General features: G+C 43.2%; 1 protein-coding gene across 2 annotated transcripts in view; it reads right to left on the bottom strand.

Annotated features, from left to right (window-relative positions):
- The window catches only part of SPOP (speckle type BTB/POZ protein), a 59,178-nt gene extending 41,206 nt beyond the window's left edge, over positions 1–17,972 (bottom strand). Inside the window, exon 1 of one of the 2 annotated variants that reach the window (XM_061589933.1) lies at positions 17,865–17,972. The gene's annotated coding sequence lies outside the window, so the exon portion shown is untranslated. Of the gene's footprint in view, positions 1–17,138; positions 17,669–17,864 lie in introns of those variants that run through there. The other variant, XM_061589934.1, reaches the window with a different exon arrangement.
- Between the last annotated feature and the right edge of the window lie 822 nt (positions 17,973–18,794).

Below are 18,794 nucleotides of genomic sequence, written 5' to 3'. Positions count from 1 at the left end.
AGAATAAGTCTTTTCAGCTGAATCTGGAGAGAAGCAGCAAAGGAAGCCCCTGTGGCTTATTTCTTGCTTCTCAAGTCTCCTACTAAAGCAGGACAGTCTCTCAATCTTTTCAAGTACCTTTTCCATTATCTACCTATACATATATAGTGCCTTGCAAAAGTAATCAGACACCTGACCAATGCTCTCATATTATTGAATTACAAATGGTACACGCAACTCTAAATCAATTATTGTAAGGTGACATTGGTTTTGTTGGGAAATGTTTGTAAGAAACATAAAAAACTGAAACATGTTGCTTGCATAAGTATTCAACCCTCACATATTAACATTTGGTAGAGCCACCTTTCACTGCAATAACAGCTTCACATTCTTTGGGGTAGGTATGTACCAGCTTTGCACAGTGACAGAGGGATTTTGGCCCATTCTTCTTGGCAGATTTGCTCCAGGTTGTTCAGGTTGGTTGGACGTTGCTTGTGGACTGCAATTTTCAAATGGCGCCATATATTCTCAATGGGATTGAGATCGGGACTTTGACTGGGCCACTGTAGGACATTCACCTTTTTGTTCTTGAGCCACTCCAATGTCGCTTTGGCCTTGTGCTTGGGATCACTGGCCTACTGAAAAGTGAATTTCCTCCCAAGCTTCAGTTTTTTAGTAGAATGAAGCACATTTTCTTGCAGTATTTCCCTGTATTTTGCTCCATCCATTCTTCCTTCAATTTTAACAAGATGTCCAGTCCCTGCTGATGAGAAGCATCCCCACAGCATGATGCTGCCACCACCATACTTCACTGTAGGGATAGTGTGTCTCGAGCAGAGCTTGGAAGTAACTAGTTACAAGTAACGAATTACTTGTAATTTATTACTTTTTTGAGTAACGAGTGGGTAACTTCATTACATTTTGCTGGTAATAGAATGAGTAGCAGCTTCATTACTTTTGAGGAGTAATTGTAATGTTTCCAGCATTACTTTTGCGCATTACTTGGGGGGGAGCAGGGGAAGTCTTCTGCTCCTCTGACTTGTGAATAAAAATCATGTGCTTCAAATTGGGCTTCTGTGCAGTGTTGTTCTTCCTTCATGCGCTGTGGGTGCTTAGGAGGCGACGAGGGAGGAGGTGGAGAGAGAGACGGGGTGGAGAAAACAATTGTTTAAAAATTGACAGGAGTGGAAGGAGAAAAGAGCTGGAGGCAATATATATATATACAAAAAATGTGTGTTGGGGTATCATCATTGCTGGGGGTGGGGTGAGGGGATGTGAGATTCTGTTATGCCATTCTGTTACTCTTATGGGAAAAAAATCTACTACCCTCTGTGTGTGTGCTCTTAGTTTTAATGTTGTTTTAGGCTACTTAGATGTGCAGCAGCCAAGGCCAGCACCTTGTAGGCAATTTTTTTAAAGTAACTAAAATGTAATTGTAGCAATTACTTTTGAGTAAAAGTAATCAGTTACTTTCAGAGCAATTGTAATTGTAACAGTAATTACTACTTTTTGTGGGCCATGTAACTGTAACTGTAATTTATTACTTTTTTAAAGTAATCTTCCAAGCTCTGGTCTCAAGGCATGGGTGATGTTAGGTTTGTGCCACATATAGTGCTTTGAGTTTGGGCCAAAAAGCTCTATCTTGGTCTCATCTGACCACAAAACCTTTTCCCACATCACAGCTGGGGCACTCTCATGCTTTCTGACAAACTCCAGATGTGCTTTCACATAGTACTTTTTGAATAATGGGTTCTTTCATGCCACCCTCCCATACAGTTGAATGGAAGGGGGTAACCCAGAATGACGAAAAAGCGTAAGTAAAAAGTCACAGTTTTATTCCATTTGTGTAAATTAAAATTGTATCAAAAAAGCCTAACGTGTTTCAGCTAATCTTATATAGCCTTCATCAGGGGATGCTTATTTTAAATTCTTCATTCAATTCTTCATTCGGCCTGACGAACGTGCTGCTGATAATCAACAATCTTTTGAATAGAATCTGAATCATCCTTACTTTGAACAAAGAATTTAAAATAAGCATCCCCTGATGAAGGCTATATAAGATTAGCCGAAACGCGTTGGGCTTTTTTTATACAATTTTAATTTACACAAATGGAATAAAACTGTGACTTTTTACTTATGCTTTTTCGTCATTCTGGGTTACCCCCCTTTATTCAACTGTTTCATTGAATGACATCCACTCTCTACCTACTTCTAACCCCATACAGGCCAGTGTTGTGCAAAGCTCTTCATCTGGTTGACTGGTGCACCATCAGTCCGAGCCACTGAACTCTGTAGCTCCTTCAAAGTGACTGTTAGCCTCTCTGTGGCTTCTCTCAGAAATCTCCTTCTTGTTTGAGTACTAAGTTTAGAGGGATGGCTTTTTCTTGGCAGTGCCTGGGTAGTGTGATGCAACTTCCACTTCCTATTATTGATCCAACTGTGCTCACTGGGATATCCAAACACTTGGATATTAGTTTGTACCCTTTTCCTAATCTATGAATTTGTATGACATTATCTCTCACTTCTGTAGAATGCTCTTTAGTCTTCGTCTTCCTTCAGATGCACAGCCTGACCAATGATCCTTCAACAGTGAGGTTTATCTCCTGACAATGTGACAGCAACTTTAATGGTTCACAGGTGGAGGCCAACAGTAAGGTGACTGTGTCCTCAATAGGGCAGTTCCTGTCATCTGTGTAAACTGGGACCTTCCACAGCACAGGAGTTGAGTACTTATGCAAGCAACATGTTTCAGTTTTTTATGTTTCTTACAAACATTTCCCAACATAAAACCAATGTCATCTTACAGTAATTGATTTTGAGTTTCAGTGTTTCAAAATAAAATATCACACAGAACACAATTACAATGTACCATTTGTAATTCAGTAATATGAGAGCACTGGTCAGGGGTCTGATTACTTTTGCAAGGCGTTGTAATAAAAAATGTAAGCATCATGCTATGCAGTTTGCAGCGCCACAGACAGGTGGCACTGCAACCCGTAGTATGAATGCTTCCCCCCCACACACACACCTGCATGCTGCTTACACTGCCCGCATTGGCAAGCAGGCAGTAGCAGCCTTGGTGAGTGAGTGGGCAGTCTGGGTGCTGCAGCAGCCTGGGTGTGTGGGTGCAACAGGTGGGAGGCCGGTGTGTGGGCTAGGCAGTGGCGTTGGCAGCGTGTGTGGGGGGGAGGTCACTGTGTGGCCCAGGTGCACTGTGTAGCAGCAGTGTTTGTCTGGGGTGGCTCAGGGCAGTGGCAGAGAGGAACAGGCAAGGCAAGCAGGTTGGTGAGGGGACTGAGAGTGCCTGAGGGGATGGGGGTTGACAAAGGGAGTGGCGAGCAGAAAAGCAGGTGGCAAACGCCCCCTAGTTATGTAATGAAACAATTAAAAAATATATGTTATTAGTTCTCACATCTCTAGCTATTGCGCCTCAAATTCTTCCTGAAATTACCTTCCCAATTTACACTGGTTTTCCAAAATTAGGATTCTTTGGAGGGTTTCCTTAACTTGGGCAAAGTTTTCCTCTTTTAAAAAGGAGGTCTTCCTGCTTTTATAGTCTCCTTGGCTCTGTTATTTAATCATGCTGGTGTGTTTTTGAGTTTCTTTGTGCCTTTTCTAATTTGAAAAGTCCTCTAGCTTCTTGAAGGGATCAGAATCTCCAAATTACGTTTAAACACTAAAATATTTGGTTTGTGGATTGTGGCCTCCGTTATGCTCTCCTGAGTTAAGTAAACTTTTAAGATATGCAGAATGTATTCAAGGAGCAGTAATGCTTAGAAAAGTGGTTCCAAAGACTAAGAAACTGTCCTGCTTTAAGCAGGAGACACCAGTGCAAATGTGTCCACAATCCACATATTATAAAACCCCGACTCAGTACATCCAGTCGGCATGCAGAAACAAGTTTCCTTCTAAAGCAGATCTACTGTACTAGATATACTGGAGCCCACTGTTATAAGCGTGCACTGGGAGTGGGAGTGTGTGTGGGGTACGGTGGGGAGAACTTCCCCCCCCCCATTCTCAAGGTAGCAGCTTCCGCTGCTGTTCCCTTAGTTTGGGTTAAAATACTGTAGAGATTTCAACATGCAGGAGAGTACAGTGATTTAACAAAACTACAAAATAATATTTTAGGAAACAGATGAGATAGAAATGAATTACTGCTGTCCTCCTCTAAGACAAGATGCCCAGAATTCTAGTCTGTCATACTGACCAGGAAGCCCCACCATGAAGGTCTCAGATGATCCGAGAGGGTGGCTGTGGTTTCTCAATAATGAGGGAAAGCATGTATACTTGCCCTCCTGTACTGTTACTTCACAAATTCCAGGGCTCAGGTTTAGCAATAAAAAGAAATCCTCTGAGTTTTTAAAAAGAAACAGCATACATCTTTTGTTCTGATGAGGACCTATGACAAATAAGAAAACCCAGTCCAGCTTGGTAAGTAGGAAGAGGAGGAGCATGCCCCACCGCACAGGACTTAATGAGCAATAAATTCTGCATTAGATACTCCACCATGTGTAGTGCACCAGATACAAAGGGGAAGATAAACCCCATAAAGCAACCATGTTTCAACCTTCCATGTATGTGGGGCTATCTTAGGTTCTCTCCAGCTGCCGAAAATGATAGCAGAGTTGGGCTTATGATATCAGGCTACACAGAACGATGCCATGGTGTAATGCTAAGTCAAGGCCAGGAATCTACATACCCAAGATATCACCTTTATTCTTACATCCCATTGTAATGTTAAAGTTCAACTGAGAGTACTCTCTCAAGATTCCCACACCCCACATTTAAAAACAGCCAGGGCACAGAGACATGAATTCTCAGTTGGCTTTGCCATTTCCTTCACTATGGAGGCTTGCCAGAGTTCAAGCTAGACTATGTTCGGCTAGAGCAGAAATGTGGAACTTGTGGCCCTCCAGATGTTGCTCAACTGCAACTGCGATCAGCCCCACCCAGCATGGCCTGTGGTCAGGGTGATGGGAGTTGTAGTCCAGCAACATCTGGAGGGCCACAACTTTCCCATCCTTGGACTAGAGTTTTGTTTTCATTTCTGATGTGGTAACGTTATCACAAGAGACCATTTTCACATGCAGAAAATTCCTTCTCAATGTGTGTCCAATGTGAAAAGATTATAGATGCATCATGTTCTGAATAAGCAACCCACATTTTCTTGGTATGATAGATCTAGAAACGCAAGTGTCATAGTTTACCATGCAAGGGATGTAGAAAATAAAATTACCATCTAAACATCAGAACATTATTTTAATTGACTACGTTTCCATTTTAGATCTTGCTTTTTATATAAAGCTTTTGAAATGGAGCAGAAACAAATAAACAAGCTCCAATACCTAGTGCACACGGTTGCCTGGATCCATAGAACATTAGCAGAGAGAAATGGATTTGAGGGCTGCCCACACCAAAGACAGAGAAATCACCCATAACATGAAACCTTTAATAAAAGAGATAGTTGTCAGGGATTTAGGGGGGAAAACACACACAAAAATGAGAAATAGCATATTCTATAGATAATGGAAAGGTGCAAAGACACTAATGTGAAAGAGACAATAGAACCAGTAAGACAAAAGCAAGATATTTGACGTATAATTAGGGGAAGGATACACACAGATGAAATAGGATAAAGAGTTTGATCATCAAGCTGAAAAAGAAGCCAAAGGGAAAAAAAATACTGGTCCATTTGTAAGAAAGCTTACTTAACAGGCTAGAAAGGAAAATGTCTGTTAATGATTTTCCTTGCCAGAGTTATATAATTTGGTATAGAGCTGTTGCTATAAGAGAATGAGAGACAAACACACACACAAAGAGTGGGTGACGATGGAAGGGTATAATGACACCTAGACATCCCTAAAGAAGCAGCAACCATGAAGTTCAGCAGCAATGCTTTCGGCTGCTCTCAATGGCTAAATGGTGCCTGCATAGCCAGTCCTTCTTGGGGCAGCAGCGAACAAAGCCCAAGCAAATTTATTTGCAAAGGGGAAGGAACGAAACTAAACTGACAGATGGAAGACTGGCAACAGAAGTGAGCTTACATTTGGCTCTAAACACAATGTCAACATATTTTCAGACTTCATGGAAAGTACTTCTAGAAGGATAGCCAGGTTGGTTGCCTTTGATGCAACAGACTAAATCTTAAGGCACCTTAAAGATCAGCTTAGTCTTTAAGATGTCCCAAGATTGTGGTGGGGTTGTTTTGTTTAATTCTATGACCTGTTAGCATTGTAGTCATTGAGGTAAGCAGCTGCTCTGAATCAAAGCATCAAGGAGGACTCACAAATCAACGGGACATTTCTCTCTTTAATGCATCAACCATTTCAGAAAAGTTATTCTTTCCATAGCCTCTTATGAGATGCATATCTTTTGGCAAACTGAAATTACATGAAAACCTCCAGGAGGACAACTCCCGTTATCTCAGATGTGCACCACTGAACATTCTGGACTAGACAGGGATCTTTACAGATGCACAGAAAGCCTACTTACAGCACACATCTTGCATATTTCTTATTTGTTATTGCAAAACAAAAATCAGAAGGATTTTTTAAAAGAAAATACTACTATTAGGACAAGCTCCAGTTCAAGAGAAAAGACAGTAAGTATAGAGTACAAGATAAGCAACAAGTGCTCAAGTGTCATAAGCGACACACTTTACTGGCAAGAAAGAGATTGTGGGTTCTCAAATTAAACACAGACCCTCAAAGCTAGATGTTGGCAGGACTCCCTCCAAGGAGCTCAAGGTGATGTACATGTTTCTTTCTCTCAACTTTATCCTCACAACAACCCTGTGAAGTAGGTTACGGTGAGAGAGAGTGGCTGGCCCAAGGTCAGCTGTATCACAGATCATTTAAGTAATCTGTGGCTCTGTAATATGAGTTCCAAAGTTAACAGTTGCCCAGGAAATACTTATTTTGGACAGGGTGCTTGTAATTATTGGTCTTTGCCAGGTTTTCCAGGTATTTACTGCGAAAAAATGGGTGGGGTGATGAAGAAACAATATTATGGTACTAAGAAAAAGTAATCTTCCAGTGATATAGCCAGTTTTCTTTAGAAAAATTAAGAGAACCTCAACTAAATCTTCATGCTGATGGGCTCTTGGGAGCAAACAAATAGCCCTCTCAGTTGCCAACTCCAGGCAAAAGAGCAACATCTGTGATAATGAAACTTTGCATGGTGGTGCATTAAGCTCCCACTCTTGTCTGAAGCTACTTTTGCGCAAATCACTATTTCCCAATACTACTCTGCAAAAGAAAAATGGTGGCAGCTGTGACTTGGAAACATGATCTGAACACAACGTGTAGTTTGTTTCCCCGTTTATTCTTTTTTATTATTAATTAACAAAATATTATAATAGCCACATGCCATTCTAGCTTAAGAAAGCAGATATTCTTTGCAAGCCCTGCAGTTTTGCAGGATTTTGCTAAGCCGTCATTAAACCAGGCTAGAAAAGTGCACAGCCTAATAGGTATTTAATTTATACCCATAGTTGGGGAGTCCAGTGCTCTCTTCTGCAAGACTCCAGTATTCTAGCTGTTTCCCAAAGTGTCTTGAACCAGGACAATCTGCTGCTCTTCTCCTGAACTCAGCACAGCAACTCTCTAATGGCTATTTGGGTTCAGACTTTGACATCAGTCCTTCCCCTTAAGCCATACTCCCATAAACATTTTATTGCGGGACTGACCTGTTTTGCCAAGTTCTGCTAATTCACTTTTTGCAAGCTACAAATGAATAGTGCAAGATTTCTACTTCTTTTCTTCTGAAGCTATGACCTATTAGTACTGGTGCACATTGATTCGGAGTCAGTGTTATGTGGTTATCTATGTCAGACAAGGCAGAGGTGGAAGGGAAAGGTTGCGGATGGAGAACTGTGATAAGGTTAGAGCTCTCAAGAACAAGCTTTGCTAAAGGAATCAATGAAGGGGGAGGAAGAAGATGCAGGTCAGTTCTTCAAGCATAGGGAATAGAATGCCAGAAGGCACAGAGAGGGAGAATGAGGCAGAAGAGAACTAATACTGGAGAAACTACGTAAGTACAACACAAAACTCACAGCATCCCCCTCCCAACTAAATTAAAACAGTTAAAAAAACAGAAGCCAGGCTAAGTTATTTACAGGTCTGGGTGAACAGAAAGATTTTCACTTGGCACTGAAAACACCACAGCACCAGACAAGTAGAATTGGGAAAGTTATTCCATAATCAGGGTGCCACTGCTCAAAAGGCCCTCTCCCTGGTGGCTACCCATTACACTTCACTTGGCAGCAAGATCTTAAAGTACAAGTAGGTACACAGATGTACTGATGCATAGCATGAGGAGTAGGCAAAGTACAGGGAGCTGAAGGGAATAGGATAATATCATAGCAATTGGTGAAAGATAAATTTAGCAGAGGCATTTCAAACTGACTGGAGAAACAGAAAGACAGTGAGAGGGAAGACCAGCAAGGAGGCAATTTTATTTTATGTATTGGTTTTATTTTAAGTGCTGATACCTGTACGAAGTCCTCACAATTGGGCAAGTTAATCTACACTAAATAATGCTTGTTCTGGCTGGCTGAACTAAATGGTCCCTAGGAAGGATCTATATTAATTTTGCCTTCCCAATGCAGAAGTACCTGACGGGAGGGGGAGAAGAGTTACCACAATTAAGGGACAACTAAATAGATTTTTATCAATTTCTATATTGTAGCAGGAGGACGGACGGAACTGGGGAGAGCTGACAAGATGCGAGGAAGTTATTTATAGTGGAGCCATTGTCAAGAACTTGGATGTCTTGGCTCTCCCTAGTTTAGAATGCACGTTTCCAGAAAGTGAAACTTATTTTATATTATGAAAATGGAAATGGACTGCCTTCAAGTCAATCCCGACTTATGGCGACCCTATGAATAGGGTTTTCATCATAAGCGGTATTCAGAGGGGGTATACCATTGCCTTCCTCTGAGGCTAGTCCTCCCCAGCTGGCTAGGGCCTGCTCAGCTTGCCACAGCTGCACAAGCCAGCCCCTCCCTTGTCCGCAACTGCCAGCTGGGGGGCAACTGGGCTCCTTGGGACTATGCAGCTTGCCCATGGCTGCACAGGTGGCAGGGCATGTAACCCCTGAGCCACTCACTGTAGGGGTGATCTTTAGCTGGACCTTTACACCCAGGAGACACGAGCGGTGATTTGAACTCACAGACTCTGAACTCCCAGCCAGGCTCTCCTCCCCACTGTGCTATGAAATGTTGCACCAAAACTCTCCCCAAAGCCTCGTGATGGGCCAGGCTATAAAGCTAGAGGGATAAAAGATTGATTTTATTTATATGCCACTTTTCCAGAGCAGGCTGTGCTCAGAGCAGCTTACAACAAATATTCCAAATATAAAAATACAAAACATTGGCATAGGGAAAGATAAATTTAAAGAAGCCAAAAATCAACAACTAGAATAAATCATATTACAAAATAAACAGTCTAGACTTAAAAACAAAGTGAGAAAGTGAATAGAGCTCCAGGCGCCGGCAGGGGTGGGGGCCTGGCCCAGGGCCCCTCGTTAGGGTGGGGAAGTAGCGCTCCCCTTCTGCAGCAGGGAGGCACAGCCCACCCACTTGCCAGCCTGCCCGTGCTCGCCCTCCCCCCCGCCTACTTGCTCCCCTTCCCCCCTGCCCGCTTGCCCCACTGGCCTTCCCTCCCCACTCGCCTGCCCCCACCCACCCCGCTCAACCTCCTGCCCCTCCGCCCACCTGCCCGCTAGGTAGGTAAGTGGGGCATGCATGCATGCGGGTGCCAGGGCAGCCTGGTGTCCAAGGGTACTGGCATGCCTGGGGCTAGCCCTGGGTGCAGGTCTTATTGCATTCCAAGGAGCTGCAGCAGAGCCTGGCTTAAGTACAGGTCAGAGAGGCTTACAGCTGGCTCCTCCTTCTCTCCTCCAGAGGAGACCAACAGCAGTAAAAAGGGAGGTGCTGGGGAGGGCAAAGATGGCAAGTCTTCCGCAGTTAGCTAGTGCTGGAGTTTCTCTAACTAGTTACAATATTTTAATACTCCCTGGACAACATTCTCCAGGACTAGAAGCATTTGCAATTCTAAATGCAGTACTAGAAATATAGCAATGTAGCAGTAAAATGTAGAAATGCAGTTCTAAATGTACCAACTAGAAATGCAAAAAGCACACACCCTTAGTTTTCTAGCCTTTCTGAAATAAGTACAAGTCATGACAGATATCCTTCCCTTTCAGTTTTTTCATTTTGCTTGTCCGCTTGTTTTAACGGCTCCCTGTCTTCCTCTGTAAAGAGGATCCAGGCCACATATAGAAGAAAACCTTTTTTTGTTCTTTGCCAGTACAGTCACTCATATTGTATTTCTGTGTGGCACAGCATGGCTTGAGGGTCTGAGTTGGCAAGCTGCTTACCCCTCACCCCACCCCTGGCCACAAAAGTATTATTTTTTCCAGGCAATCAGCAAAATCAGTGATGGCTGGTACCCACTGAGACTGGTAGGGTGGAAGACAGAGAACTCCACTACTGTTGGAGCCAGAGCCAATGATAGGTGGAGCAAACTAATTCTAGTTTTGTCCCCATCCTCCTCTCTACCTGTTGTTCTATAACAGCAACACTAAGAGGAGGAAGCTGACAGTTAGTGCCAGGCAGGTAGGAGCTGGCTGAGGGCAGACTGAGGTTGGTAGGGCATTGCCCCATTTGTCCTAATGGACTATCCACTGGGTAAGATTACTACAGCTACCCACAGCAGACCAGTAAAGTTGGGGTGGGATCAATCAGACAATGTGGGTGGAGCTTACTGCAGGGACATTACATCAAGCCTTGGTAACTACCATCACCTTTTCTCTAACCAACAATTCCTGCCCACGCAAGTCTGATTTGTCTCACCCACACTACAACATGCGGTATTTGAGGGGTATATGTGTGCAATCATATTTCGCAGCAGTCAAGGAGAGGGCAGTACTTAAAAGCCATTACTGTGCTTATGCCAGTTGCAGTGGACAGGAGAAAAGGAAATGTGTATGTAAAGGGTTTTTCTTTAATTGTTAGTAAACTTCTAAGAACCTCTGGTGTTGCCTCATTTGCAGGTTGTAACATATCCAACGCTGTACTGCCCAAGCCCATTTATTTAGTCCTTGCTTTCAGAAAAAAATGTTGCTGAACTTCCTGTATCACAGATATCTCAAGACTAATGGCACAAAATGCATAACTTTGGGGGGTGGGGGGTGGAGGCATGTGTTCCACTGTTCCACTGCCCTTACTGCTCTCCTGGTTCCATCAGGCAAATTGTATCACCAAAGCCACGGTTCAAAACATGAAATGCTGCTAGTTTCTTAATTCATTTATACCAGGGGTTGGGAAACGTAATTAGGCCCACCACTTCTCCCCTGTTTGGCCAAGTCACACCCACCTGCCCTACAGTTGATGTCATCTATAATGTCAGGTGCAGGCCAGGTAAAGATGCAGCTGGCCAAAAGTAGAGTTGCAGGCACTGCTGATTGGCAGCACCTTCAAAGCCTTGCACAACACCCTACATGCAGCACATCAAGTTCCAATCATCTGAACATCTGAGCTTGCAAAGTGTGGTGCCTTTGCCCACAGTTTGACTTCGTACTGCACAGGGAAAAATGGGTCACCTGATGTCATTTTCAAAGGCAGCCCCACGTAAAGCGAATTGCAATAATCAAACAATTAATCAATAATCAATAAACAAACCATCGTTCATGGCTTAGCAGTGTGTCTGAACACAGCAATTGTTCTGAAAAAGCCCACCCTGGACCCATTGGTCTGCGACAATTACCAACCAGTTGCAAATACCCCCTTCTTAGGGAAGGTGATTGAGAGGGCTGTGGCGCAGCAATTGAAAGTACTCTTGGATGAAACAGATTATCTTGACCCATCCAGTCTGGGTTCAGGCCTGGTTATGGGACTGAATCGGCATTGTCGCCCTGATGGATGACCTTTATTGGGAGAAGGACAGGGGGAGTGCGACCCTGTTACTCTTACTTGATCTCTCAGCGGCTTTGGACTTGGTGGTGGGCTGGATGAGGGCGAATAAATTGAGTCTGAATCCTAGCAAGACGGAGGCACTGTGGGTTGGTGGTTCCTGAGTTCAGATAATTGGTCAGCTGCCTGCTTTGGATGGGGTCATACTCCCTCTGAAATAGCAGGTCCAGAGTCTGGGGGTGCTCCTGGATCCATCTTTCTTGCTAGAAACCCAGGTGACCTCCGTGGCTAGGAGTGCCTTTTACCAGCTTCAGCTGGTAAGATAGCTGCGGCCGTTTCTGGACCGGGATAGTCTGGCCACTGTTGTCCATGCACTGGTAACCTCCAGGCTGGATAATTGTAATGCGTTCTATGTGGGGCTGCCCTTGAGATTGGTCTGGAAGCTGTAGCTGGTACAAAATACAGCGGTGAGACTACTCACTATGGCAGGGTATCGCCAACATGTCACCCCACTGATGAAAGAATTGCACTGCCTGCTCATTTGCTACCAGGCCAAGTTAGCGGTTTGATGTACAAAGCCCTACACAGCTTGGGATGAGGATACCTGAAAGACTGTCTTATTCCTTATAAAGCCAGTCGATCACTGTGCTCTGCAGGTGAGGGCCTCCTGCAGATACCATCTTATCAGGAGGTCCATTCTGCACAACACAGGAAACGGACCTTTAGTGTGGCAGCACCTACCCTGTGGAACTCCCTACCCTTAAATATCAGACAGCACCATCTCTGTTATCTTTTTGGTGCCTATTGAAGACCTTCCTCTTTCAACAAGACTTTTAAGTTGAGACCTTATCCCAGTCTGCTTCTGTGTTGGAATTGCTTTTCAATATGTTTAATCTTTTTTTAAAAACAATATGTTTTTTAACCTTTTTTTAAGATGTCTTCAAAGCTTTTTAAAAATGTTTTAAAAGTTGTTTTGTTTTAATGTATTTTAAGGTCTGTTTTTATGATGTTTTAAAGTGTTTTTAGTGTTTTTGTTTGCCACCCCGGGCTCCTGCTGGAAGAAAGGGCGGGATACAAATCAAATAAATAAATAAACAGCAATTGTGTGGCCTTGGGCAAGTCGCTTATCTACAAAACGCAAGAAACACCAACCTTGCCTCCCAGGGATCTTAAAGGGCAAAGGCTATAAAGCACTTTGCATATTAGAAGTGTTCTCAGAATGATAAATTATGGGAAGTATTAGCAGCACGGCTCACCATTTATTTCAAAACAGTAAGTCTCACATCAGATTCCCTTGAGTTTCAGCTACAAGCACCACGTTAGTAAAGAAAAGTGATATCTGCAAGACTTAGCGTAAGTACTTGCACTGTAGGTAGTAGTTCATAAAAAAATCTTAGTAGCCTACGGGTCCCTATATACCTAAGTTAGTCAACACATCAGTGGCCAGAAAGAATAAAAAAACTTAACTTTTTTCTAGTTCACAAAAGTTTCCATGCCTGATCACCCAGCTTTAGCCATGGACTGAGCTACTGTGGTGCATTCAAAGATTGCTCCTAAACAAACCACAATTGGGAAGCCAATTCAAAATGGAACATTCAAAAACATTCTGTACTAAGGGGGAAATGATCCTTCAGTCAACTATGGCATGCTGGGGTCTAATGAATCAGTGGAAGGGACAAACTGTATTATTCAGCCCCATAGTGAAGACACCTAAAAGGGTGGTAGTTCTCAAAAACAAATCTTCACAGAGGAGACAAGTTTTTCCTGGACCCTTGTGTCAATTTTTTTTATATTCACTGACCAATTCTCCATTAAGGCAGCCAGGGTGTTCATTGCTCTTAGCAATTGGAAGAGATTACACAGACAGGCAGTTGTCCCACATGATGTACATGTTAAATGGTACAGCACAGCAAATGTTTGAATGCTTCCCCACATAAAATACTCCACAACACATTCAAAACGATTATGTCAGGAAAGAGATTATTCACTAACAGGCAAAAGAGCTTATGGTTTAAGAATGTATCTATAGCCAACCGTACCTATAGCCAACTCCCCTGAGAGTTGCTAGGAGATGCCCTGTTCCACTCACAAAGCTTCAGTCAGGGCGGCTGACTGTTAAACCACTCTGGCCACTGGAGCTCTGCCAGGTGAATAGGAGTCTCCTCTCAGCACCCTTCACAAACTACACTCCCCAGGATTCTTTGGGGGAAGCCATGACTGTCTAAAGTGAAATAAAGGTATGGTGTGGGTGTGGCCCCGATTAGCCAAGCCCAGCAGCTGGGAGTCTGGCTTTTAGAACACTGACAGTTGGTTCTTACTGAGCATGCTCAACATTATCATTCAGTTCAATGCGAAATTTCTTAAATTATTAAAAATCAGCTAGGCATTTTTTTAAACTTTTAAACTGTAGAAGATGAAGGTCAGAGTATGGGGCAAGGTCTGTAATAGGATTACAGGTACTCCATGAACATGGCTGATTTTTAATTCATTTCAACAGTTTATGAGAACTCTGACAGAAAAAAACGTCCAAAGGGGGTCTGGTTTTTTTCTCTCTTTTTACACTTTGAACTCTTGATCTCCTCTGACCGTTTTGTGTATCATCATGAAAATTTAGAGGGTTGTTAAGCAAGTGTTTCTGAGTTCAGGACTATAAGTTTTGTAAGGTTTTGTTTTGAAATGAGCTTATGGGAAGCATCAGAATGGCATGGGGGTATTTTCAATTTAACATTGTGGAATGCAAAAAATCCATGCTGACTATAGTATACAGCCACTTTCGTGGCTGTATAATAAACTAGTCTTCTCCCTGATGTGCTTGTATTGAATGCGAATAGCATATTTTAAATCAGAAAGCATTCAAACTTTTGATTCCACCTGGGATCTCAAATGATACAAACCAGAACAGATTCATAATGTGAAACTTTTATTATAGCTCTTAGCATCAAGTGTTAAAAGGAAAACACTTCAGTGTGTGTGTGTGTTTTGCTTTTTATCAAGTTTCTGTTCCAGCACACTCCAAGCATTGCTCTGCCTCATCCTTTTCTTTCAATATGTCTGGAGGAGGGTCAGAGGTGTCCAGCAAGGCAGATGTCTTGCTTTTGCTCTGATACATACTTTGAGCACTCCTAACAACTGAAAGTCACCTCACCAATCTTTACCCTAGAAGGCCAAAGGGAATTTTATACCCTCAAGGCCAATTGGCTTCGCAGATGAATAGCTTTCTGAACTATGCTTTTGTAGTTTAAGCCCACCCCTTCACAACACAACATTTAGAACATGCCTGACTCATTTAGAACAGGCAACTCACCACTTCAGAGTGGCCATTATTTTGGACCTTTTAAGAAAGTTTTAAGGCTGAATTACTTGTTCACACAATTTTTTTTACTAGCTCTGCTGCCCACACGTCAATGACAATGTGTTGCTGAAAAGAAAACAAGAACCACTTTACAAAAGCTTCCCTACGTGAACACTTAGAAGTAATTCATACTCGTCATGGGTGACCAGTTGAGTGCCTGTTTACAAGACTGCTTTTAACATATCACTCTCACCCTCCCCAGCATGCTATGTAGTGGGTAACTTACCATAAATCTCCTCACAACTTGGTGAGAAGTCCTGATAGGGTGATTTGGGTGACACCAGCTCACCATTATATCCTTGCTTTTGTACCAGTATAAGATCCTAAGTATCTCACAACTCTTACCCACTGCAACATATAGCAGACTGAGCTAAGCTCAATCCAGACAATTATGCCACTCTCTGACCTCTATATGCCAAAATTATATTGTAAAGCATCCCTAGAGGTTTCACACCAACTCCCTATTTGTGGTTCTCTTCCCAAAAGAATGTCAGAGCTTAAGACTCAATATACATAGCAAGTGATGGTTGCTCTTTTGTTTAGCCAAGTGATCATATGGATGAGCAAACAATGCGCTTTAGACAGGGTTTCTTTTTTCAGGGGGGTGGTATGTTACAGTCCAAATTAACCCTTATTTGTTTTAAATGTTGTTACACATCCTGACCTTTTGGAGAGTAAAAGAAAGGTAAAGGTGTCCCCGCACTTATAGTGCGAGTCGTTTCCAACTCTTAGGGTAACGTCTTGCGATGTTTACTAGGCAAACCGTATATATGGGGTGGGATTGCCAGTTCCTTCCCCGGCATTTCGTTACTGCCGCTTACCACTCTGCGCCACAGAGGGAGAGTAGGTGGCTTAAAAATCCCAATTCTCTTCAGTATCAGGTTGCTTTTTAATGCCAGACTCATTTACTTATTTTGGTTCTGCCCCCCTGTAGTTCACTGACTGACTGTTCCGATTAGTTGCACAGGTGCTACTATAGCATAAACACAAGAACAGTTCTTTATATAAAAAGGTATATACACCAGAGAGTTGCGGGGCTGGCCACTTCCGTGTTTGCATGGCTAGACATTACCGTTGTCAGATCCAATAAAGAAGATGGCCCTATGCCTTCAGTAACTGCAGAACAGAAAACAAATTCAGCAGCTGCAGTTTTGCCCATCACTACCATACTGTGACAGATGAAGTTGTGGCTGCTGAAAGTTCTCCCTCAGATGGAACTACAACACAGGACCCATAATGGATAGGTGTCTGCAATCTCAGATCTTTAGGACTAGTAGCAAGGTAAGCTGCAAAACGGCTCTTATGCCTCATTTCCTTTCATAATCAGGCTCATTGCACCCTGTTCATCATTAAAATTATTACTCTTTACTGAATCACTGATTAGGGAGGCAAGGTACACAGAAAGGGCCTGTAGTTTGATTTCCAATCTATCCCAACTCAAAGGATCTAAGTTTTCAAAAGTAAATGCTTACATTCCACAAAAACTGATAGAGGACCAGAGATGGATGAAACTCAAAGGCCATGTCATGTAAAGTTGTCACAAGGCAGAACCACCCACTTACTGGAAACACCATCCCTGATCCTAAAGTCTTTCATCCTTACAAAAACCAGCAAGTTATTACCATTTCACAGATAAGGGAAGCAAAAGTGGAGTTTTTTGCTCATAGGCTACCTGGTCTTTTTCTCTCCCAAGACTTTTATGAGTGATTTCACACCATGTCTTCTAAATCCAAACTGAAAACTCACTGGAGCATACCAGACCTCAGCCAACCTTTAAAGGTTTAGTATCACCTCACTACACAATTTCTTTATTAATAGAATGCAGATCTATTTCTTCTAACCACTATTTTAATCTTGCAAGAGAGAGGGGCATCAGAAGGTAGGGGTTCTTACCTGTTGGCCTCAGTAAGTAACTTCTGCCACTTTGTTGTCTGTCAGAATAAGATGGGGCAAGCCAGTGACCCAGGCAGGTGAAATGAGCAGGGATGATAACAGTAACAAGACCAAAAGATAACTCCCCTCCCTACTCGACCATCATTCCTGGTCCCCTCTTCTTCTTCCCTTGTGAAAGCCAGTAACAGTACTCATAGCTCACTATTTAGCAGCATGTCTCCCTATTGCAATTCTTTCTCCCTTGCGCAGGTGCAACGGATCATTATTCCGCAAGGCCCCTGCAGCAACATTATGCGCAAGCGCATCAGGAAAGGGATTGGGGGGGAAAGGAAGCCAGGAAGCTGCAGGATGTAACTGTTCCTCTTTCACTCCCCTTTGCGCAGGCGCAGAGGATCGACATGCTACAAAACTTTTTGCATCGCATGCGTGCCCTGGACTTCACCTGTACCTCCCTCTCCCGTACAGCGAGTCCGCAAAACGAGCCTGCGCAGTCTCCACAACCGTTTGAATGAAGGCGCATGCGCTACAATTCCTAGAGCTAAAAAAATCCACACCCCCGCGCATGCGCAGCTCCTGTCCGAGGTTTCTTTCCCTCTGCCCCGCCCCTTCTCCCTGCGTCAGGCCTTTTAGCTCATTATTTTGCAACCAGTCGCCGTCTGGCGTTATATACGTCTCCCTTTGTCCCTAACTTATAGAGAGGTATATCCAACACCCGTTCCACCTCACCTGATAGCGATATGCGGTGGCTGCGGCCGTCCCCTTGTAGACTCCTCATAGCGCCCTGACCTGACACATCCGGGACTCTCTAGTGACGTTGCCACGACGCTTCATTCACTGAGCTGGGGGAGGGGAGGAGACATTGCGCATGTGCTGTAAGGGACGTGCCCCGGAAAAAAATGGCGGGAAAAAACCCAAATTCGTCGGGATACTAGTTGGGATGACGGGAGAAGGAAGGGTAAACGGGAGATGCAAGCTACAGCGAGGGGATATGGAGAGGAGACGCTTGCACTTACATAGGTGAAAGTACTGTATGGTCCTTAGATGTATTTACATCCCTGGTTCCGTATTCTGAATCATTCTTACAAGTATATATGTCAAAAGCACAGATCTTTAATGCTTTAAATCTAATCCCTTTCCTTAAAAAATACCGCCATAGTTAGTGTGAGGTATAGAAGGCAAAATGACAATGAGAATGCATAAAACACCATTTTGTTACTATCTAATCTCAAATGTCTTCAAGATTAAGGTGTATTTAAGGCGCCCAGGATGATAAGGCTCCTGTTAGGCTTTTAACGTGCAGAAGAGGAGAGATTATGTACAAGAGGGAGTCTGAGTAAAATGACAGCTACGAGGTTTCTGCAAAATTAAAGGATGAAATCTTGTTGGGGTGGCCTGCCTTATGGAAGACAGTTCTCTTATGTGAAGGGCTGTCCAGTGTAAAGATGAAACACCTAAGAAGGAAGAGCAAACAGGGGCCTTGAAGCTCCCCACTGACAACACCTAGACAGCAGATTGAACAGGCATGCAGGTCACCTGGTCACATTCTTCCGCAAAATGGTGAGATGGATGGTATTTTCTAATTAAATTATTATTATTTCTAAATCTACATCTATGTGACTATTAGCACATAACATTTTATGCAAATATGTGTCTTGT

Source organism: Rhineura floridana, chromosome 11 (genome assembly GCF_030035675.1).
Source record: "Rhineura floridana isolate rRhiFlo1 chromosome 11, rRhiFlo1.hap2, whole genome shotgun sequence".
NCBI lineage: Eukaryota > Metazoa > Chordata > Lepidosauria > Squamata > Rhineuridae > Rhineura > Rhineura floridana.
Note: the sequence above shows the minus strand (reverse complement) of the source record. Positions and strands in the feature narration are given on the sequence as shown.